The sequence below is a fragment of the Phyllostomus discolor genome, chromosome X (genome assembly GCF_004126475.2).
Source record: "Phyllostomus discolor isolate MPI-MPIP mPhyDis1 chromosome X, mPhyDis1.pri.v3, whole genome shotgun sequence".
Taxonomy (NCBI): Eukaryota; Metazoa; Chordata; class Mammalia; order Chiroptera; family Phyllostomidae; genus Phyllostomus; species Phyllostomus discolor.
In genome coordinates, this window is record NC_050198.1 from 97,734,726 (window position 1) to 97,760,000 (window position 25,275).

The window sequence follows — 25,275 nt, forward strand, 5'->3', positions numbered from 1 at the left end:
GTGATATCTCCTGACTCACCAGGTCAATTTCTGCCTACCCCCTCTTCCTCTCTCTGGCAAAATATTTAAGCAGTATTTCTCACTGACCCTAGCATAGTATGGATAAAGGTTACACTGCGTTCTAACTCAGGTGGTGACTTATGGGACACTGGAAATGAAAATTCCAAGTGCAGTCCCCTTTCACGTTTATATTCTGAAAAGCTCATGCACATTTGTACCAGGAGGCATGTGCGAAGAAAGGATGAGAGCAGCTTTGTTGTAAAAGCAGAAATTGTAAACATCTACGGACAGTAGAGTGGTAAGTAATTATGGCATACTCATTCAATAAAATGACAATAACATGACCAGAATATAGCTATACATAGGTGAATATCACAAGCTAATGTTGGCTTAAAAGACATAACTCATAAAAGCATATATACATACAAACAATATGAGTCCATTACATAATGTTCAAAAAGAAATAAAAGTAAAGAATATATATGTTAAAAAACAAAAATGCAAGGGAATAATAAATCTTAATATAAGGTAGTTGTTTCCTCTGGGGAGAGGCTGGGGCCAATGATATAAAGAAGGAGAAATAAAGTTGATTTATGCATACATTTAAACATAGTTATTAAGATACTACATACCAGGTACCATTCTATGTCCTGGGGTTACAGCAGTAAACAAACAAAAACACACACACACACAACAAATAAACAAAAAATGGTCTTAATGCTCTTTAGTCAGGGCTAATGAGTGTTTATTTTATTATTATGCTGTACAACATATGTTACATGTATTCTTTGGTATGGCTACACAGCACATAATAAAAGGAAAATTAAGCAGGAAAACACCCAGAAGTGTTCTAATATCCACCTAACTAACATACTAACTGCAAGTATACAGAGGTTTGCTTGGAGAACAAATACAGAATTTGCATGAAACTTCCTGTTTCTTCTTGCCTCCTCTGGATTACACTTTCACTTACTATCCTGATGCAGGGCATTCAGTTTTATGAGTCCGAAGCAAAAGCACTGCAGGATAAAATGGAGGTTTTCCAAACCAGAACACCACTTCCTATTCTCCACAGTTTCACAATTAATTAAATAAAAGTGCATTACAAATGCCAGTTCAACCATGAAAAGTTGGACTTAGAAAACCTCAGCACCCAGCCCGGCCAGGTGGCTAAGTTGGTTGGAGTGTCCTCCCATACAACAGAAGTTTGTGGTTTGATTCCTGGTCACATGCCTAGTTGCAGCTTCGATTCCTGGTCACAGCACATATGGAGGCAACTGATCTATATTTCTCAGGAGGCAACTGATTGGTGTTTCTCTCTTATATCCATCTCTCTCTCTCTCCCTCTCTCCCTCTCTCTCTCTCTCTCTCTCTCTCTCGTCCTCTCTCTCCCTCTCTCAGTCTCTCTCTCTCTCATCCTCCTCTCTCTCTCGCTTCTCTCCTCTTCTCATCTGCCAGTCTCTCCTCTTCTCCTCGTCTTCTCCTCTCATCTCTCCTCTCTCTCTCTCTCTCTCTCTCTCTCTCTGTCTCAATTGGGGATATCTTAAAGCAGTGGTCCAAAGCCTTTTTGGCACCAGGGACTGGTTTCATGGAAGACAGTTTTTCCACCAATGGGGATGGAGGGGTGGGGGAGACAGGAGGCAGACCTCAGGAGGTAATGTGAATGGTGTCCACGGACTAGGAGGGAGATTGGGGACCCCTGCTTTAAAGGGTCTGACTAACCTCAGTGATTATTAAAGCTGGGTGAAATGTAGAAGCCACAGACCAGTTTTCCTTGTTTGGGGAGGAATATCAATTCCACAGGAATTTGGAGTGAGCCAGCCAGACCTGTGTTAGAATCCTGCTTCCAACACAGAATCTCATGCTCAGTTATTAGGGCTTTCTCAGCTCCATTTGCCTCATCTGGAGACTGGAGATATTTTTTACCCTAGAGTACTTTTCTGAGAATTACATTAAATAATATCCGTTCCCTGTGCCCTTCCCTGTGCCTTCCACATGGTAGCTACCTTCACTTTTTGTCTTACCATAAAAAAAAGAAATGTATAATATCCTTAAAAAGACAATCATTCTTGGCTACACAAGCTTTTAAGGAAAGATAAGTACAAGTGGAAAGAGAAGGAAAAAAGACAAGATGTGTAAAAACATATCTCTTTCATACATACTTCTGTATTTTTCAAACTTTTAATGATGCTTTTTGTTGAAGTGAAAAGATATATAGGTATAAGATTTGGTTTTCATGCCAATCTCTGCCACCTTCTAACAAGAGTGACTCTAAACAAGTCATTTGGCTTCAATTTCTTCACGTGCAAAATATAGAACTCGTAAGACTGCTAAGAGGATTCAATGAGATTTTGGAGGTAAGGCAAACCATACCGTTGATGGCACAGTGCTTAATAAGTGGCCATGTTATAATAATCTCATGAGAAAATGGTAGAAGTGAGAGCTGGGAAGAGGATCAAGTTCTAAAAATCCACCTCTGAGGTAGGTGTCCCTACTCGTATTTTGAGGATATGCAAACTGATATTTAGATAAGGTAAATGACTTGTCTGAATTCATATAGTTAGTAACTGGCAAAGCCAGATTCATATCCGAGGTTAGGTCCCCCTAAATCCATATTTTCCCACTCTTTTAACCTGCCAAGAAAATATTTGTTATATTGTAGTTTTAATGTCATTAGGATATTTTAACAGGTGTACTGATATATAATTCACACACCATAAAATTCATCCATTTTGGCCTATTTGCATTTAGTTTAGCAAACAAATTTTAGAACATTTTCATTACCCCCAAAAGAAACCCCATGCCCATTAGCAGTCACTCCCTACTCCCTCCTCTCAAACCTTGACAACATTTATTTACTTTCTGTCTCTAAAGATGGCTGGGGTGGGGGTGGGGAGTGGAGACAACTGTACTTGAACAACAATAAAATAAATAAAATAAAAATAAAATAAAATATAAAATAAAATAATAAAATAAAAGCCCTTATAGGCTTCTGGCTCAAGATGGTAATGTAGGAAGATCCTGAACTTCCTCTCACAAAAATACTGAGATTATAGCTACTATAAAACAATTTCTTCTTTAAAAATAAAAAATAAAAGCTGTCTGAGTGACAATGATGATTGTCAAATGAGAAGACCACATTGAAGTGGATAGGGAAATAATCTCACCATTAACCTCATCTTGGTGCAGCATCCCATAAATGGGAACCCCAAAATTTGAACCCAAAGCTTTGCCCTGAGGAGTGAAGGGTTTGAATGCAATATAAGGCATTCAAATTTTTAAGATATACATGGAGAGACAAACTGTCAAAACATCTAACTTTGAAAATGAAATGGCATTGTGTCCCGAGACCCACAAAACTATAGCAATCTGAGAAATCACTCTTAAAGAACCTGCATGCTTGGCCTTACCCACCCCAGGACCCAGCTCAGAGGCAGTTCCTCGTGCCCAGGCTGAAAAATAAATAGGCTAATCTTACATTAAAACAGCAGACTGAGGATAGGGCATCTACTTTAACATACAGATCTAGGAATGTGCAGGAAAACTTTTATGAAGGTGGAGATTTGTGAGTACCATCTTCATACACTCCATTTTCCATGCTCTAAGCAGTATGTTCTGGAAGGGAGCTTTTAGATATGTTGGGTGCCCCAATTTTGTAGCTACAGCCTAGGGGATGTCTCTTGATTGGCTGGCTATGGAGGCCAGGGGACATTTTTTTCCCAGTCTGATTGGGCTATAATAATTGGTGTCACCCAGAGAGGAGCTCGTACCCTTCCCTGGTGCCTTCATTTTGTGACTGTTGCAGGGACACCTGGTTTGGTGGCTAATAGAGCTCATGCTCATGGGTAGTAAAGATCTGAAACCAATGGAGAAAGTGTTTTTAAACAGCTACCACATCCAGGACACAGTAAGTGGTAATAAACCAAGGAGTTCAGTCTTTTTATAGAGGAGGTCTATTAACTAATAATCTTGACTGCAGTGGGGCAGGCTACTAATGAAACACACATCTTGGGATTGACTGTAAGTCTTTTCAGTGATCTTGGAGGATGGGTACTGTCTTTGTGTTCACCCTTGGCCATGCTTCAGAGAGTCAGTATCTCCTACAGGGGAGCTTTATATGTGCCTATTGCCCTGGTTTTATGCATGGTGTCTGGTTTTTTTTTGTTTGTTTGTTTTTTTGTTTTTTGGCTGATGCCCAGGGGTCAACCCTTGATCATCAGGCTTTGGTGGTTGGGGAGGTTTGGGGCTTGCATTCCTGGGTACCACAAGACTATGGTTACCAGAGAGATAGTTCTGGACAGAACACTACCACAGGGCACTGCACAGAGAGCAGACCAAGGCACATCCCTGGTCCTTCTGTGAAGGAGGTCTGCTTGTTTGTCCTAGAGCTTTGGTATGAAGGGAACACTTCAGATTTGGCACATATTTATTGGCCTATGGAGCTGCTCTCAAGCAATGTAGGCTGTAGATGCCATCTTGGTTATCTCCCTTTCCCCAACTTGCTGGTATCACACAGAAAAGAGCTATGCACTTATCTGAAACCCCCAGTTTCTCAGGGTATACCTCCAGATCACCTGGCTCTGGTAGCCAGCAGAGCTTATGCTTGTGGTCTCAGAGGACTGTATATATTTCAACCTAGGTGCTGACTGAGATCCTTCCCTTTAGGACACTGATAAGTCTTGGCAAATACTTAACTACTGGGAGCTATAAAATTAATAATAGCCTGCTTGGACAAGCACAGAGATTTGAGAGACAACCAATAGTTGAGGCAGGGTTGAATGACAAAGTTCATCTTCTACACAAGGCCACTCTTTTAAGACTGGAAGAGCTGGATGTTTTACCCAATGTATAGAAAACAACACAGAGAGTCAAGCAAACTAAATAAATTGGTGAATATGTTCCCCAAACAAAATAATAAGATAGTAGACAAGTAATGTACCTGATAAAGAGTTCAAAGTAATGGTCATAAAGTTGCTCATCAAACTGGGGAGAAGAATAAATGAACACAGTGAGAACTTCAACAAAAAGATATAAAATATAAGAAAGTACCAAAGAGAAATGACAAAGCTGAGGAAAACAATAACTGAACTGAAAAATACACTCAAGGGGTTGAACAGGCAACTAGATGAAGCAGAAGAAAAAAATTACTTAATTCGAAGACAGAGCAGTTGAACTCACCCAATCAGAGCAGCAAAAAAGAAAAAAAGAATGAAAAAATAGTGAGCCAGGTTAAGGGACTTATGGGGCAGAATCAGTAAGACTACCATTTGAAAAAAAAAAAAAAGTTCTGGCTTGTATAGCTCAGTGGATTGAGCACGGGCCTGCAAACCAAAGGGTTGCCAGTTTGATTCCCAGTAAGGGCACATACCTGGGTTGCAGGCCAGGTCCCCAATAGGGAGCACATGAGAGGCAACCACACACATTGATGTTTCTCTCCATTTCTTTCTCCTTCTCTTTCCTTCTCTCTAAAGATAAATAAATAATTTTTTTTTATAAAAAAGGAAAGATTACCCTTTAAATCAAAGGGCTTTCTGAAAGAGGAGAGAGAGAAAAAGGAGCAGAAATCATATTTGGAGAAATAATGGCTGAAAACTTCCATATCCTGGGGAAAGAAACACTCATTTTGATTGAAGAAGAACAGAGAATTCTAAATAGTAGAAAGCCAACAAAATCCACACCAAGACATATTATAATTAAATTATTAAAAATTAAACAGTAAGGGAGAATATTAAAAGCAGGAGAGAAAAACAACTTGTTATATAAAAAGGAGCCTCCATAAATATATCAGCAATTTTTTCAGCAGAAACTTTGCAGGCAAGAAGTGATTAGCACAATATATACTAAGTGCTGAATAAAACCTTCCAACTAAGAATAGTCAGTCTATCCAGTAAAGTTATCATTCAGAAAAAGAGAGATAAAGAGTTTTCCAAACAAGCAAAAGCTAAAAAATTTCATCTCCACTACACCAACCTTACAAGAAATATTAAAGGGATTTCTTTAAGCTGAAAAGATAGGACACTAATTGGTAATGAGAATATATATGAAAGAATAAATCTCACTGAAAATGTAAATGATGGTAAAGTTAGTAAATGAATCATTTATAAAGGTAATGAAGAAAAAAGCAGTAAATCTAACTATGATTATAATAATTACTTAAGGAATACACAGATAAAAAGATGTAAAGTGGGACATCAAAAACATGAAATATAGGGGAAAGTAATAACATTGATCTTTACAATGGCATTAAACCTATGTTTTCATCAACTTAAAATGGACAATTATAGATATAAGTTGTTATATGTAAGCTTCATGGTAACCACAAAGCAAAAACCTATAGTAAATACAAAAAAAGATAAGAAAAAATATAAGCATACCACTAAAAAAAAGTCATCAAACAACCAAAGAAGTGAATATGAGAAGAAACATAAAGGAACTAAAAAAAATTCCAGACAACAATTAAAATAGTGATAAGCACATACTTATCAATAATTACTTTAAATTTAAGTGAATAAAATTCTCCAGTCAAAAGATAGTGTGGCTAAATGGATAAAACAATATGACTAATCTATACACTGCCTACAAGAAACTGATTTTATACGTAAGAAAACATGCAAAGTGAAGGGATGGCATAACATATTCATGCAAATGAAAACCAAACACAAGCTGGAGTAGTTATACTTTTACCAAAGAAAATGGACTTTAAAACAAAGACTATAATAAGAGACAAGAATGGTGTTACACGATAAAGGTGTCAATCCAATGAGAATTTGTAACATCAGTAAATATTTATACACTCAACATAGGAGGCACCTAAATATACAAGGCAAATATTAACAGACTCAAAGAAGTTAAATATATAGCAGTACAATAGTAGTAGAGGACTTTTACATCAGCTTATAGATCACCCAGGCAGAAAATAAACATTGACCTTAACAACATGTTAGACCAGGTGGACTTAAGATATTTACAGAGCCTTACATTCAAAAGCAACAGAATTCATATTCTTCTCAAGTACACATGAAACATTTTCCAAGATAGACCATATGTTAGACCAAAATACAAGTCTCAACAAATTGTAATAGGATTGAAATCATGTCAAGCATCTTTTCCAAACACAATGGTATAAGTCTTGAAATTAATTACATGAAGAAAACTGGAAAATTCACTAATATATAGTGATTAAAGAACATGCTACTGAATAACCATGGGTCAAAGAGAAAAATTAAAAGAGAAATTTAAAAACTTTACACAAATGGAAGTGAAAATGTGACATACCAAAATTTATGGTATGCAGCAAAAGCAGTTCTAAGAGGGGTGTTCATAGCAATAAGTGTCTGCTTACATCAAGAAACAAAACAAGTCTCAAAGATGCAACAAAAGTTTACACCTCAATAATCTATAAAAAGAACAATCAAAGCCTAAAGTTAGTATAAGGAAGGAAATAACAAAGCTTAGAGCAGAAATAAAAGAGAGACTAAAAAGACCATAGAAAATATCAATAAAAGTAAGACCTGATTTTTGGAAAAGATAAACAAATTCACAAATCTTTAGCTGGACTCACAAAGAAAAAAAGAAGGAACTCAAATAAATAAAATCAGAAATACATAAAAGTGGAGGTGTTACAACTGGTACCATGGAAATGCAAAGGATCATAAGATACTACTGTGAACAATTATATGGTAAAAACTAGATGATCTGGAAGAAGTGATTAATTCCTAGAAACATACAACCTAGTAAGACAGAATCATCATGAAACAGAATATCTGAATAAATCAATGACTGGGAAGGGGATTGAAAAAGTAATCAAAAACCTCCATGAAACAAAAGTTCGGGACTGCACTTTTACTTGTGAAATCTACTGAACATTTGAAAAATTATTAATACCAATCCTTTTTTCCTTTTTATTGAATTTATTTGGGTCACACTGGCTAACAAAGTTATACAGGTTTCAGATACACAATTCTACAACACATCATCTATACACTGCATGGTGTGTTCATCACCTCAAGTCTCCATCCATCACCATTTATCCCCGCTATACTCTCCTCTACATGTTTCCAGTCCCTCCCCCTATAATCACCACCTTTTTGTCTGTGAGTTTTTTCTCTCTTTCTTTTTTCCTCAGTCCTTCCAATTCTCCCCATCCAGACCCCTGCCTCTGAGAGCTGTCAGCTGCTTTCATCTACGAGTCTGTCTCCATTTTCCTTGTTAGTTAATTTTTTGTTCATTAGATTCCACATATGAGTGAAGTCATACAATACCAATCCTTTTCAAAGTCTTCAAAAAAAAAAAAACCAGAAGAAAAGCTCCTTTTTTCTTTATTTTAATATTAAAATTTATTTTATTTTATTTTTTGTTTCATAAATTACTTTATTGTTGTTCAATTACAATTGTCTGCATTTTCTCCCCACCACTTCCCCCCCACCCCATCCAAACCCACCTCCTACCCCTGCTTCCACCCCCCCCCCCGGTTTTGTCTGTGTGTCCTTTATAGTAGTTCCTGAAAATCCTTCTCCCCACAGTCCCCTCCCCCTTCCACTCTGGCTATTGTTAGATTGTTCTTAATTTCAATGTCTCTGGTTAAACAAATGGGACCTCATCAAATTTAAAAAGTTTCTGCATGGCTAAAGAAAACAGCATTAAAGTGAAAAGAGAACCAACTATATGGGAAAAGATATTTGCCAATGATACCTTGGGCAAGGGTTTGATCTTCAAAATATATAAAGAACTCACACAACTCCACTGCAGGAGACAAAAACCCCAATTAAAAAATGGGCAAAATACTTGAACAGACACTTCTCCAAGGAGGACATAGAGAGGGTCCCGAGACAAATGAAAGGAAAGGATGCTCAGTACCACTAGCCATCAGAGAAATGCAAATTAAAACCACAATGAGATACTACCTCACACGGGTCAGAATGGCCATCATAAACAAAGCAACAAACAACAAGTGTTGAAGAGGATGTGGAGAAAAGGGCACCCTAGTGCACTGTTGGTGGGAATGCAGACTGGTGCTGCCATTGTGGAAAACAGTATGGAATTTCCTCAGAAAACTAAAAATGGAACTGTCTTTTGACCCAGCAATTCCACTGCTGGGATTATATCCTAAGAGCCCTGAAACACCAATCCAAAAGAACCTATGCACCCCAATGTTCATAGCAGCAAAATTTACAAGAGCCAAGTGCTGGAAGCAACCTAAGTGCCCATCAGTAAATGAGTGGACCAAAAAACTGTGGTACATTTACACAATGGAATTCTATGCAGCAGAGAGAAAGAAGGAGCTTATACCCTTTGCGACAGCATGGATGGAACTGGAGAGCATTATGCTGAGTGAAATAAGCCAGGCGGTGAGAGACAAATAACATATGATCTCATCTTTAACTGGAACATAATCAACAAAAGAAGAAAAACTCTTATAAACCCAGCTTTTAAAAAATATTTTATTTATTTATTTTTAGAGAGGGAAGGGAGAGAGAAAGAGAGAAAGAGAGAGAAACATCAATGTGTGGTTGCTGGGGGTCATGGCCTGCAACCCAGGCATATGCCCTGACTGGGAATCGAACCTGCGACACTTTGGTTCGCACCCTGTGCTCAATCCACTGAGCTATGCCAGCCAGGGCATTATAAACCCAATTTATGAGACCAGCTTTACCCAGATACCAAAACCACAGAAGGATGTCACACACAAAAAATAGGCTATAGGCCAATATCCCTGTTAAACATAGGTGCAAAAACCCTAAAAAAATTAGCAAATAGAATTAAACAATAAATTAAAAGAAAGAAACACCATGATCAATTGAGGTTTACTTGAGGGATGTAAGGATGGTTGAACATCCACATACCAATCAATATGATACACCACACTAACAAGATGAAGGGTAAATATCATGTTGTCATTTCAATACATGTAGAAAAAACATTTGATAAAATACAGTATCTGTTTATGATTTACAAAACCCCCCTGAATGAAGTGTGTATAGAAGGAAAGCACCTTGACATAATAAAGGCTGTATATGGCAAGTTCATAGCTAACATAATACTAATGGTGAAAAGCTTAAAGCTTTCTCTAAGATCAGGAACAAGACAAGGGTACCTTCTCTCACCACTTTTATTCAAAATATCATCAGAAGTCCTAGTCAGAGAAATTAAGCAAGAAAAAGAAATAAAAGACATCCCAATTGGGAAGGAATAAGTAAAACTTTCACTATTTGCAGATGACACAATTTTATATATTGAAAATCCCAAAGACTCCATCTAAAAACTTTTAGAACTGATAAATTTAGTAATGATATATGAATTCAGTAATGTTGCAGGGTATAAAATAAATACATAAAATTTGTTCTGTTTTGTTCCTATGCACTAATAATGAACTATCAGGAAGATAGTTGAAGGAAACAATCCCATTTACACTTGAATCAAAATACTTGGGAACACAATTGACCACAAAGGTGAAAGTATTATATACTGAAAACAATAAGACATTAATTAAACATAATACACAAATCAATGGAAAGACATTTTATGGTCATAGCTTGGAAGAATTTATATTGTTCAAATGTTTGTACTACCCAAAGCAATATACAGATTCTATGTAATACCTATGATAATTCAAGAGGCATTTTTTCCTGGAAACAGAACAAATAATCCTAAAATACATATGAAGCCACAATACTCCAAATAGTCAAAACAATTATGAAAAAGATGAGCAAATCTGGAGGCATTACATTCCTTGATTTCAAACTATATTATAAAGATATATTTAATTAAAATAGTATGATATTGGCATAAAAACAGACACATAGGTCAATGTAAAAGAACAGACAGCCTAGAAATCAACCCATACCTATATGACCAATTAATTAAAATAAAGGAGCCAAGAATAAACAGTCTTTCCAACAAATAATGTTGCAAAAATTGAATACCCACATGCAAAAGAATGAATGAAACTGACCACTCTCTGATACCATACACAAAAATTAACTCAAAGAGATTTAAATATTTGAATGTTAGACCTGAAACCGTCAAACTCCTAGAAGAAAACAAAGGCAGTAAACTCCCTAACATAGGTCTTAGTGATAATTTTTTGAATCTGGTATGCAAAGCAAAAGCAACAAAAGCAAAAATAAGTGGAACTATACCAAAATAAAGAGCTTCTGTACAGCAAAGGAAACCATTTACAAAATCAATGGGAGGAAATATTGGGAAACCATATATCTGATATGAGACTAATATCCAAAATATATAAAGAACTCATATAATTCATAGGAAAATAAACATGTTTCCAAAAAAGACAGATAGCTAACATGTGCATGGAGAGATGCTCTACACTGTTAATCATCAAGGAGAATTAAAAAAAAAAACATAATGGGATAACACACCACACTTTTAAAAATGGCTAGTGTTACAAAGATAAGAAATAAATATTGATGAGAATGTAGAGAAATGGCAAGCTTTATGCACTATTGGTGAAAATGTAAATTGGTGGAACCACTATGCAAAGCAGTAGAGAGGTTCTTTAAAAATTAAAAAACAGAACCTCCTATGATCTAGCAATTCCACTCTGGGTATTTATACAAAGAAAACAAACATACTAATTCAAAAAGAGTATGATCCCCCATGTTCACTGTGGCATTATTTACAATAGCCAAGATATGGAGACAACCTAAGTGCCCATGGATGGATATGTGGATAAAGAAATTGTGGCTGAATATATTTTATGGCAGAATACACACAATTCAGCCATAAAAAATGAAATCTTGCCATTTGCAACAATATGAATGAACATCCAGCACATTATGATATGTAGACTCTAAATATATATATGCTCACATAAGCTCATAGGTACAGTGAACAGATCGGTGGTTGCCAGAGGCAGGGACTGGTGTAGGGTGTTGCATGAAAAATGAGAAAATTGTTTTTGTTTTATTTCCATTTAAATAAATTGAAAAAAAAATGATTTGCCCTGTAAATATTTTATGGACATTTAATATACATGTAACTATATACTACAATCTTTTGTGACTCCTTTTTAAATTTAGCATAATGTTTTTAAGATTCAACCACTTGTATCTTGTATAATTAATTTATTCCTGATTATTATGCATAATATTCCAATGCATGGATATACTGCATATTGATTACCTATTTGTCCACTGGTGGACATTTTAGTTGCTTTCACTCTTTGGCTATTATGAATAATGCTGTAGCCAACAGTTGTGTACACTTCTTTGTGTGGACACATTCCTTTTTTCATTTTTTAAATTATATTTCTTTGAATAAGCCAGGTGGTGAGGGACAAATACCATATGATCTCACCTTTAACTGGAACCTAATCAACAAAAGAAAAAAGCAAGCAAATATAACCAGAGACATGGAAATTAAGAACAACCTGATAGTAACCAGAGGGGAGGTAGGAGGGGATAAATAGGGGGAAAGGGTGAAGGGTTTTCAGAAACAATTAAAGGGCACATGGACAAAACCAAGGGGGAGTGGAAGCAAGGGAGGTTGGGTCTGGTTGGGGTGGGGGGAGTGGTGGGGGAAAATACAGACTACTGTAATTGAACAACAATAAAATAATTGAAAAAAAATTATATTTCTTTGAATGGATTGCTATGTCAAATGGTAACACTTTAAGAAACTTATAGGCTGTTTTCCAAAGTGGCTGCACCATTTTACATTTGCACAAGCAATGTATAATAGATTCAACTCTTCCACATCCAAACTATTTTTTTTGTGTGTTCTTTATTGTAGTTGTTTTAGTGGGTGTGAAGTGGTATCTCATTTTGATCTTGATTTTCATCTTGCTAATGAATAATATTGTTGAGCTTTGTTCATTTGTGTATCTTCATTGAAGAAATGTCTCTTCAAATCCTTTACTTGTTTAAAATTTGGGTTATTTGCTATTTTATCATTAAATGTTAAGGGCTTTTAAAATATATTCTAGAATTGATATCATTAACAAATACATGATTACAAATATTTTCTTTCACTATATGGGCTGGCTTTTCACTTTCTTTATGGTATTATGGCACAATTTCAAATTTGATAAAGTCTAATTCATCATTTTTTTTGTTGTTGCTTATGCCTTTGGTGTTTTATGTAAATGCATATATCAATATCTTAACAAAATGTTACAAAGGTTTACTTCTCTATTTTCTTCTAGGAATTTTATTGTCTTACCTCCAGCATTTAGGTCCATGATACATTTTGAGATAATTTTAGTGTATGATATAAAGAAATGATCCAACTTCATTTGTTCACATGCAGACACTCAGGTGACCTAGCAGCATTTCTTAAAACAAAACCCTGCTATTTCTTGAATGATCTTAGCACCATTGTTGAAAATAAAGTAACCATGTATATAAAGGTTTATTTGGGGGTACTGATTTTTATTCCATTGATCTATATGTATCTAGTGTTATGCCAGTACCACACATTCTTGATTACTGTAGATTTCAGTAAGGTTTGGAATCAAGAAGTGTCTGTCCTCTAACTTTGCGCTTTCACAAGGTTATTTTGGGTATTTTATGTTCCTGTATTTCAATATAAATTTCAGGGTCTGCATTTCAGTTTCTTCTAAGAATCCAGCTGGATTTTAAAAGGAATTTCTTTGGCTCTATGGGGAGTATTGCCATCTTAACAATTTAAACCTTCTGATCAATCAACGTGGATTGCTTATTCCTTTATTTGTATTTTAAATTTTTCCACAATGTTTTATAGTTTTAAGTGTATAAGTATTGCACTTCATTTGCTAAATTTATTTTTAAGTACTCTACTATTTTATGATATTGTGAATAAACTAATTTCTTTTATCATTTTCAAATTGTTCATTGTTAATGTATAGAAATATAATTGATTTCTGCACATCAATATTGTATTCCACAATCTTGCTAAACTCGTGTATTGGTTTTAACAGTTTATTACAGATTTTTAGAATTTTCTATATACAAGATTATGTCATATATGAATTACTTATTTTCCAATTTGAATGTCTTTTACTTACTTTTCTTGTCTAATTGCCCTGGCTAGAACCTTCAATATAGGGAAGGCTTTAAGTATTTCACTCTTAAGTATGATGTGAACTATGAGTTTTTCATAGATATTCATTATCAGTTTGAGTAAGTTCCCTCTTATTTCTGGTTCGTTGTTTTAATCATGAAAGAGTGTCCAATTTTTTGGCAATTTTTTTCTGAATCTATTGAAATTATCATGGGGCCTTATTCTCTTAAATGTTGTACATTATATTAGTTAACTGATTTTCCTGAGATAGTTTGTATCCTCACATGGAAAGCTCTCTGAGACCTTTTTAATTAAAGCACTAATCCCATTCATGAGCCTGCCACACTCATGACCTACATACTTCCCAAAAACCTACCTCCTAATACCATCACATTGGGAACTAAGATGTCAACATATGAATTTGGGGGAACAACAACATTCAAACTGTATCAATAGTCATTTAAAGCTATAAATTTCCCTTTAAGTACTGCTTTAGCTTATCTGTATCCCAAAGGTTTTGGCATGTTACATTTTTGTTTTCATTCTTCTCAAGTATTTTCTTATTTCTCATGTGATTTCTTTATTTGTCCTATTTATTTAAGAGTGTATTGTTTAATTCTATACACATTTGTGAATGTCACAAGAAAACAAATTTCCTTCTGTTATTAATTTTTAATTACTTCCATTGTAATCAGAGATTATTCAGCAGTTTTTCTTGAATAAATGCCCTTCATAGTTTTGTAAGCTTTTGTTTTATTCCTAGAGTTCTGGAAAAGTAAATTTTCACAGTTTTTGCTAGTGTATTTGTTGCTTTTATGAAAGGGTAGATTTATGGTAGTTTTTACTATACCATTCTGGAAGACTTGTCTTCTGAGTCAGGTTATATTTTATGTGATACAAATATTACCCCTTTTCCTAAGGACACACATTAATCCTCATCATGCATTATGAAGGGAGGAAAAAGAAAGGTTACTCACATGTTTCAGTCATTTACTGATCCATTGAAAAATCCATGCCATTCATAAATTATAAATGGGCAGCTGTGCTACATGGTAGGTATGTAAAGTTGAGAAAGACAGAACCCCTGTCATCACAGAAGATTTAAGGGCACATTTTAGACTAAGACAAGTGCACAGATGTTTACTGCAAAGTATATCAAGGGAAATGTTATAAAAGGGGCCAAGATGATGATTACTCTAGGAAGCAAAATTGAATGTTTTGCCTGTGGAGGCCAGGGAATAATGCCCACCATGTACTAAATCATATTACTAACCAAATGAGGTGTGTTACGTACTTGTCAAATATTTACTCTGGAAAAGACCAGATAAAGAGGCCCATGGCTCTAATACACACTCAAGCCACAAATCTGTCATGTAGAAACTGCATTACACAATACACAAAGATGAATAGAAAAATTACTTGTCACTATGTATCAAGCAATTATAGGCCTATTAGTGATTTCCATTTTCTTGTAGTTTATATCACTGACAGACATTCTAAGAAAATGAACAGGTGGTAGCAAGACTGATTTTTATCAGTGTGTCCTACACAAAATGACAAAGCTGTTCTTTCTCCCTAGAATCACTCTCAGAAATGAGGATGAACAGATGAAACCGGGTAACCGTCATGTCCTTGCATCTCCCAAGCCACATCTGCTGGATTCTGTGAGCCAAAATCTTTCCAATGGCTTGTAAGCCATCACAGCCAATCAGCCATGGAGGAACTAGCTAGATTCCTTTCTCCAGTGTCATCAAATTTGAGGAATGGGAGCTGTTTCCACATTCTTTTGTTTCCGGAATCCATTGACAAGAAAACAGGAAATGAGAAAACAACTTGATTTTAATTTACTTGTTAAATTTTAGTGTATAAATATTTTTCTCACATTCTTTATTTGAACTTCTGATACTGAAGAGAATATTTACTGAGGGATTACTATGTGTTAAGCACTGTGGAAGGTATTTAATCCCCACAACTACTACTGCAGGACATCAAGTATATCACCAATTTACAACAAAGAGTCAGAGGTAGAGAGGTATTGAACAATTTATTCAAGATCACACAGCTGAAAAGTAGCAGAGCCAGTATTTGAATGCATGTCTGGCTAACTCCAAACCTATGCTTTGTATACCATGCTATATGGTATTGCATGTCATTGAATGTTAGGGATGGATGGCCCCCAGAGATTATCTAGTCCATTTTTCCCACCCTTGGGTGCACAGTAAAATCATTAGAGGAGCTTTCTTAAAATACCAACGGCTCTCTCTACCCTGCCAATTCTGATTTAATTTAACTAGGGTGGGGTCTAGGCATCCAAATTTTTAAAAGCACCCCAAATAATTTAAACATTCACTTAGGAATGAAATCCACTGACCTAGTTTAAATCACTAATTGTTCAAAGGGAAAATGTCAGGTCCAGAAAAGAAAAGAGAATTGACCAGCACAATAAATTTTTCAGAGATGGGAGTGAGACTAGAACTCAGGCCACATTCTGTTTACTAAGTACTCCTAGTGCCTAGAATCTGGAACAATCAAGTGATGACTAATCTATATAACGGTCAACATCAGCCACTCAACTATACTCCAGGATTCTTGGAAAAGAAGATATCATTAAACAGCATAGAAGCCACCCAAATGGGTCTCATCCATTGTGGAAACACCCTACTGCTAGAAAGAAATCAGTAAACCTTTACTGAGTGTCCTGATATGTGGTGAAAACTATGAAGAACACTTAGAGTACATTAAGTACCCAAAGATACAAATATTGCCATTTCCTATACTAAGTCTGGGCTGAGGAGATTTACTGTCATACAGAGCAGAGATTACAGAGCACTATGTTACAGATGAGGCAACTGAAGCCACAGTAAAAGACATTTTCTAGTAAGTTGTATTGTCACAAATGGAAAGAAAGAAAACAAACTGGAAGCAGAGAGACTCAGATATGAAAGCCATTATTATTGATCACTAGCTTTGGAGTGTCAGGCAAAAGATAAAACTAAACCCCCTAACATCAGCTTCCTTATCCACAAAATAGAGAAAATAATGTTAGTCTAAAGGGTTTTGTGACAAATGCATCAGATAATACATGGAAAAGGGCTTGGCACACAAAATAAATGGGCATGTCTCCCAATTTTCCTCATTCCACCCCAACTTCCCTTTGGGAATAGAATCTAGAGCATCTGGCTTCCAGCCCAGTGAGCTCTGTAATATACCATGCTGCCTCCTCCTCTCTCAAATACCATTGGTTAAGGCACAAAACAACAGCCACTACTATCCTTTATACAAAACTTGTGAAAACACTGGGAAATAAAGCAACCCTATCTTTAAAGTCCTTTTGTGACTTTGTTTGGGGCAAGGAAAATACAATGTAGCTTAAGACTGAAGTGTTTTGGGGCACTATTTAGGCAGTAAAAATATGAGGATGACAATTGGGATACATTAAGGAAGTGTATTACATTAAGTCCATGAGGACTTTTAGTTTTCTGGTTTGAGTAATTGGGGATTGACATCCAATGTGAGAAACTAAATGTAAGAAATGCTCAGTCAAGTGTCTAAAGACTTCAGAAAACCAAAGAAAGTGATAGCACCATGTGACCAGACACAACTTGGTAGCAGTGAAATGCTGGGGAGATTCCAAGCTGAGACCACAACTAGGAAATCCAAGGTTAGACATTTCATGTTGGCCTAAAGAACCTACAGTAGCTAAAACAGCTTCATTGAGATACTTGCCAACAACAGGGCGTACTCTGCTCTCTTAAATACACAAACAGCAAGACCTGATCCAAGGCAAAACAAGATCAGGAATTAATTTGATACTTGGGAAAAATATCCTGCTCCCCAACATAAGATATTGCTTTGAGTGTGGGGACAGGGGCCACTGGCAGAGATTAAAAATCTTTCTCATTCCAACACATGTCACAACATATAGTACAATAATAATTTACTGGGAGCCTATACATGTCCCAGCTACTATATTATAAGCAAATTCTACATATCTTTTTTTTTCACTTTATTGGTTTATTTTTATAAGGTATCAGATAGTTTTCCTTTAAAAAAAAACATGATCAAGGTGCATTATATAGAGCAATTAACTGAGAACCACTGTCTTCTGAGCCAACTTCTTTGTCACAGAAATTTCTAGACTAGCTGCAGAAGAATTTGGATAAAACAGTGTGTTAATAAATAAGATATATCTGTGGGTGGGTTGAAACCTGAGATAATTTACAATAGCTAAGTGCTGGAAGCAACCTAAGTGCCCATCAGTAAATGAATGGATCAAAAAACTATGGTACATTTACATGATGGAATACTATGCAGCAGAAAGAAAGAAGGAGCTCCTACTCTTTGTGACAGCATGGGTGGAACTGGAGAGCATTATGCTAAGGGAAATAAGCCAGGTGGTGAAAGACAAATACCATATGATCTCACCTTTAACTGGAACCTAATCAACAAAGCAAACAAGCAAGCAAAATAGAACTAGAAACATTAAAATTAAGAACAATATGACAGTAACCAGAGGGGAGATGGGAGGCCATAATGGGGGGGAAGGGGGAAAGAGTTTTCAGAAACTACTATAAAGGACACAAGGACAAAACCAAGGGGAGTGGGATCAGGGGTGGGAGGTGGGGATGGCTGGGGTGGGGAGAAAATGGAGGCAACTGTACTTGAACAACAATAAAAAAATTCTACATATCTTAATGCCATTTAATCTTTACAACACATGAATGAGGTATGCACTATTTTCCTAATTTTGTGGAAGAGAGCACAGAAAACTTAAACATTCTCCCAAGATACATGGACAGTAAATGATGATTGCAAGAGCTAAACTCAAATCTGTCTGACTCCAAGATCAACTATTACATGATAGTTTCTCACAGTGGATGTCAATCCCCAATTACTCAAACCAGAAAACTACGAGTCCTCATGGATTTAATGTAATACACTTCCTCAGTGTAGCCCAATTGTTATTTTCATATTTTTACTGCCTAAATATTATCCTCAAAACACACAAACACAGCTTTACCTTAAAATAATTGCAACTTTCTTATTCAAGTTTTCTGCTTCCTGTCTGATTCTCACTGATACATAAATTACATAGGAACACAGAGAAATTCTATCTAAAATTTCTGCTTGTGTAACTCCTCTCCTAAAGACCTTTCAATAACCTCCCATGGCTTGCTGCAGTGGCATAATTTGCTGATACCTCAGAATCCCCTGAGGAGCTAATTAGCAATACAGAAAACTGACCCCAGTCTTATTAGCCCAGAGTTTTCTGAATATAAGCAACAGGTGAGACTAAAGGATCTGTAATTTTATTAAATGCTTAAGACATCTTCTTAGGTAGAAACTAAAACCACTTGGCCTACAGGATACAAATTCAAAGCAGTTGCCTGGCATTCAAGGCCTATTTCTAGCTCCTTATCTCACTATTTCTACAACCTTTTTGATATGACCTTCCCCGGGCACCATTCTGTTTCAGTTCTCCAGTCTAACCCTGCTGTTTCACAACTCTGTGTCTTCACTTGCATGCCATTCTCTCCCATTGGATTGTCTTCACCCTGCCCCTAACCATCTGTCTCCCTTGCTACAACATCTCATAACTCAGTGCTCATCCCAAGAGGCCATTACCTACTCCATGAAGCCCTTCTTGACCCTGTGTCTCCTAGATAGAATATGATAATATCCCCAACTTGTAAAGTCTTCTTTCAGAACACCTATAATGTTTTCTATTATACAAAATCCATCTGTGTGTCTGATTTCCATCCTTCATGTGGACTTTATTGATAAATTTCCAACATCTAGCTCAAATACTGCTAGAACATTCCCTGTTCAATTCTCCTTCCTATTTCTTTCCTTCTCTGCTTATTCTCAAGCCAAAGAATAAAGTTAGAAAACTGCCATGTTGCCTTTCAAATAGCAGCATAATGTGAAGGCCAAGATGAACCCTGGGCAACTTGTGAGTTCTAATTAGGACAGTGCTAAAGCATGTGATATAAATGTAAACCTCTCTTTAAAGATTCCAAAGATTTCACAATATCCATTTGACCACAGTACATCTCTCATCCAGCCACAATTTTTTTCTCACATCTAGCCTACATCCCTCAGATAATTTTTCCTCTATCTTCAGTAGAAATTAAGAGTAATTGCTTGACATACTCTTACTTTGTCTTATTCTCTTCCTATATCACAGTTAAACACAGAATTCAACAAAATGTAACCCAGGATAAAAACTGAGAGGGAAAGTATGTCACACTTGGCATCTTTTTGAACTAGGTAAAAGTGAAGTGGTAAGGAGCTGGTGGAACTGTCAGTGATAGATAAACATATTGATAAATTGTTCAACTTGATGAACGAGCTCTTTCCATTCTTTAAAGTGATCATATAGTCTCTTGCACAATATCTTCCTAGTTCCCTTTTGTCATTATGATAAACAGACAAGTTGCAGACAGAAAGAGCTTGCTTTCCCTTATCCCTGGCCACTGTCAAGTTTACTCCACTGTTTCCTCTTTGGAATCTGCCTTATTATACTAGACTAAGGGTTGGAAGCTAAAGTTCTACTATAAATTCTGATACTACTTGCTCTATGACCAGTCACCTTTTTTCCTGACCTTTAGTTTTCTCATCTCATAAAACCTTTATTTGCAGAGCACATAAAGCACATTCACATGAATTTATCTCCTGGGATCTGCTTAATTACTCTGTGAGACAAACAGATGAGTCAGGGGAAGTTTGGTGAGGTTAAGTAACTTGTCTAAAATGCAACAGCTAGAAAGCACCAAGTCTGTAATTTGAACTCTATTTGCGATTTCTAATCCAGCACTCTTTCTAATATATCAAACTGCCTTCTGATATTTATAAAACAAGGGTGTTGGACTACAGATTTTTAATTTAACAACTATTATATACAGAATTTCATAAATTAAAAAATACCTTCACATTCATTATCATCCATTCTGTAAATAAAATGTGTCATAAATGTTGAAAACAAATGTAGTTGCATATCGGAACCACATTTTTAGTCCTTGATAAGCTATGGGTGGGGGGTAAAAGCTGAGAAAAAAAAAACATTAAGAATACTGTTTGGGTATCAAAATAAAAAGAGAACCAACTGTATGGGAAAACATATTTGCTAATGATACCTCAGACAAGGGTTTAATCTCCAAAATATATAAAGAACTTACGCGACTCCACTCTAAGAAGACAAGTAACCCAATTAAAAAATGGGCAAAGGACTTGAACAGACAATTCTCCAAGGAGGACATACAGAAAATCCAAAGACACATGAAGCGATGTTCAATATCGCTAGCCATCAGAGAGATGCAGATTAAAACCACAATGAGATACCACTTCACACCAGCCAGAATGGCCATCATAAACAAAGCAACAAACAACAAGTGTTGGAGAGGATGTGGAGAAACGGGGTCCCTAGTGCACTGTTGGTGGGACTGCAGGCTGGTACAACCATTATGGAAAACAGTTTGGAACTTCCTCAGAAAACTAAAAATGGATCTGCCTTTTGACCCAGCAATTCCATTGCTGGGACTCTATCCTAAGAACACTAAAACACCAATACAAAAGAACCTTTGCACCCCGATGTTCATAGCAGCACAATTTACAATAGCTAGGTGCTGGAAGCAACCTAGATGCCCATCAGTAAATGAATGGATCAAAAAACTATGGTACATTTACACAATGGAATTCTATACAGCAGAAAGAAAGAAGGAGCTCATACCCTTTGCAACAGCATGGATGGAGCTGGAAAGCATTATGCTAAGTGAAACAAGCCAGGCAGTGAAAGACAAATACCACATGATATCACCTTTAACAGGAATCTAAACAACAAAACAAAACAAAACAAAAAACTAGCAAAATATAACCAAAGACACTGAAATAGGGGATAGTCTGACAGTGGCCAGAGGGGAGAGAAGAGGGAATTTCAGGGGGGAATGGGTAGGGATTACAGGAACAAATTTGGAGGACACATGGACAAAAACTAAGGGTGGGGGGTAATGGGGGGAAGGGGGGAGGGTTGGGTGGAGGGGCTGGAACGGGAGTAGGGGGCAGAAAACTGTACTTGAACAATGATTGAAATAAAAAAAAAGAATACTGTTTGGAGTTTGAAAGGGGAAAAAGAATTCTTTTATAAAAATGTAAATCAAAATTCAGAGTTTTTAATATAAGGTAAGGTAATGCTCATTTATGCTAACAGAATAAGCATATTTTCTACAACAAGTCCTTTTAATCATAGAACAAATGTCTTGCAGATGTGCATACAGATAACAAAATTGCCACATTCTGTATTTCCTACAGCTTATTGTCTTTATCAAAGTCTTCACACTCATTCAAAACTCAGCATCTGAATCCTTCTATGGGCCAGGGACACAGGAAGGAGCAGGCTCTATCTCTTTGGCTCATTATAGACAAACAGTTATTAAAATGTAATTTGGAAAATATCAGCCCTGGCTGGCGTAGCTCAGTGGATTGAGCACAGGCTGCGAACCAAAGTGTCGCAGGTTCGATTCCCAGTCAGGGCACATGCCTGGGTTGCAGGCCAAGACCCCCAGCAACCATACATTGATGCTTCTCTCTCTCTCTCTTTCTCCCTCTCTTCCCTCTCTAAAAATAAATAAATAAAATCTTAAAAAAATATCATAAGTGAGAAAATGCAGATTGATAAAAACATTGGAGGAGTGGTTGTTTTAACAGCTTTATTTACAGACCATGAAGTTCACTCATTTAAAGTATACAATTAAATGTTTTTAGCATATTTATAGAATTGTACACCTATCATGATTATCTAATTCCAGAACTTTTCATCATCCCCAAAACAAAATTCCATACACATTAGCAATCACTTCCCATTCTCCTCTCTCCAATGCCCTTGTGAACCTTACCTTCTTTCTGTCACAACGGACTGGCTTATTCTGGACATTTCATATAAAGAAAATCATACAATATGTGGCTATTCATGACTGGCTTCATTCACTTAGCATAACAGTTTCAAGATCCATCCATGTTGTAGCAAGCATCAGTACTCCATTCCTTTTTATGAATGAGTAATCTTGCATTATATGGATATACCACATTTTATCCATCAGTCGATGGATATTTGAGTTATTTCTACCTTTTGGCTAACATTAAGAAAGCTGTATGAACATGTACAAGTGTTCTGTTATACATTTGCTCTCAATTCTCTTGGATATGTACCTAAAAATGAAATTGTTATATACCTGTACCTGTATATAAATACCTAAGAATGAACTGTCATGTTTATCTATTTGATAACTTCCAAAGCAGCAGCAACATTTTATATTCCCATCAGTGGTGTATGAGGGTTCCAATTTCCCAACATCTTTCCAACACTTGTTATTTTCATCATCACCATCATCATTATTATTTTTACCATCCTAGTTGGTGTCAAGTGGTATCTCATTATGGTCTTAATTTTCACTTCCCTAATGTCTAGTAATATTGAGCATCTTTTCATTTGTATATCTTCCTTGGAGAAATATCTATTTAAATCCTTAGCCTATTTTCAAGTTGGACTATTTGTCTTTTTATTATTAGTTTGTAAGTGCTCTTTACATATTCTGCATACAAGTCCTGTATTAGATACATTATTTCCAAACATCCTCTGCCATTCTATAGATAAGGGTTTCACTCTCTTGATTGTAAAATTTGCAGCACAAAAGGCTTACCTTATTTCCTCTCGTATGGTCTACTCTGAAAAATGTTTCATGTTCACTTGAGAAGACTTTGTGTTTTGTTACTTTTGAGTACAGTGCTTGATAGATGTCTGTTAGGGCTAGCTGTTTTATAATGTTACTCAAGCCTTTATTTCCTTGATAATCTTTTGTCCAGTTGTTCTATAAAATTAATAGAACTTTTCAACTATTATTGTTGGACTACTTCTCTCTGCTTCATTTGTTTAGGGCTTTGCTTTTAGGTGCCTATATGGTTATGATTGTTATATCTTCTTGATCGATTTATTATTAAAAATTTCAATTAACTTTAACAACAGTTTTGTCTTAAAGTTTATTTTTCTGAAATTTGTAGGAGCCACACTAGCTCTCTTGGTTATTGTTTACATGAAATATTGTCCCCCATTACTCTCCCCTGAACTACCCATCCCCCAACTTCTACATTCAAACCTCCCCACCCCTGTTGCCTATGCCCATGGGTCCTTTATACAAGTTCTGTGACTTAACCTTCCCCTTCTTTTCCCATTATCTTCCTCCCCTTTCCCCTCTGGTCTCTGTCAGTTTGCTCTTTATTTCCATTTCTCTGGTTCTATTTTGCTTGCTTGTTTGTTTTGTTGATTAGGTTCCACTTATAGAAGAGATCACATGGTATTTGTCTTTCACCATGTGGTTTATATCACTTAGCATAATGCTCTCTAGTTCCATCCATGCTATCACAAAGGGTAGGAATTCCTTCTTTCTTTCTGCTACATAGTATTCCATTGTGTAAATGTACCTCAGTTTTTTTATCCACTCATTTACTGATGGGCACTTAGGCTGCTTCCAAGCACTTGGGTTTGCTGCTATGAACATTGAGGTGTATGGCTCCTTTTGAATCGGTGTTTCAGTATCCTCAGGGTATAATCCCAGCAGTGGAAATAATGGGTCAAAAGGCAGTGCCATTTTTAGTTTTTGGAGGAAATTCCATACTGTTTTCCACAGTGGCTGCACCAGCCTGCATTCCCAGAAACAATGCACTAGGGTGCCCTTTTCTCCACAACCTCTCCAACACTTGTTTGTTGCTTTGTTTATGATGGCCATTCTGACTGGTGTGAAGTGGTATCTTATTGTGGTTTTAATTTGCATCTCTCTGATGGCTACTACTACTGAGCATCCTTTCATATATCTCTGGGCCCTCTGTATGTTTTTGGAGAAGTGTCTGTTCAGGTCCTTTGCCCATTTTTTTGTTGTTTAAAGATTTTATTTATTTTTAGAGAGGGAAGGGAGGGAGAAAGAGAGAGAGAGAAACATCAATGCGTGGTTGCTGGGGGTCATGGCCTGCAACCCAGGCATGTGTCCTGACTGGGAATCGAACCTGCGACACTTTGGTTCGCAGCCTGTGCTCAATCCACTGAGCTACGCCAGCCAGGGCCCTTTGCCCATTTTTTAATTGGGTTCCTTGTCTTCCTGGAGTGGAATCATGTGAGTTCTTTATATATTTTGGAGATCAAACCCTTCTACAAAGTATCATTGGCAAATATATTTTCCCATACAGTTTGCTCCCTTTTCATTTTGTTGATTTTTTTTCCCATGCAGAAGC

General features: G+C 36.3%; 1 protein-coding gene and 1 long non-coding RNA gene across 2 annotated transcripts in view; one reads left to right on the forward strand and one right to left on the reverse strand.

Annotated features, from left to right (window-relative positions):
• The window catches only part of AR (androgen receptor), a 204,294-nt gene that overhangs the window by 99,434 nt on the left and 79,585 nt on the right, over window positions 1-25,275 (reverse strand). The gene's annotated exons all lie outside the window — the stretch shown is intronic.
• Window positions 20,710-22,151, forward strand: LOC118498502. The gene is made up of 2 exons (XR_004900985.1): window positions 20,710-21,079; window positions 22,098-22,151. It is a non-coding gene; the product is annotated as an uncharacterized LOC118498502 (long non-coding RNA).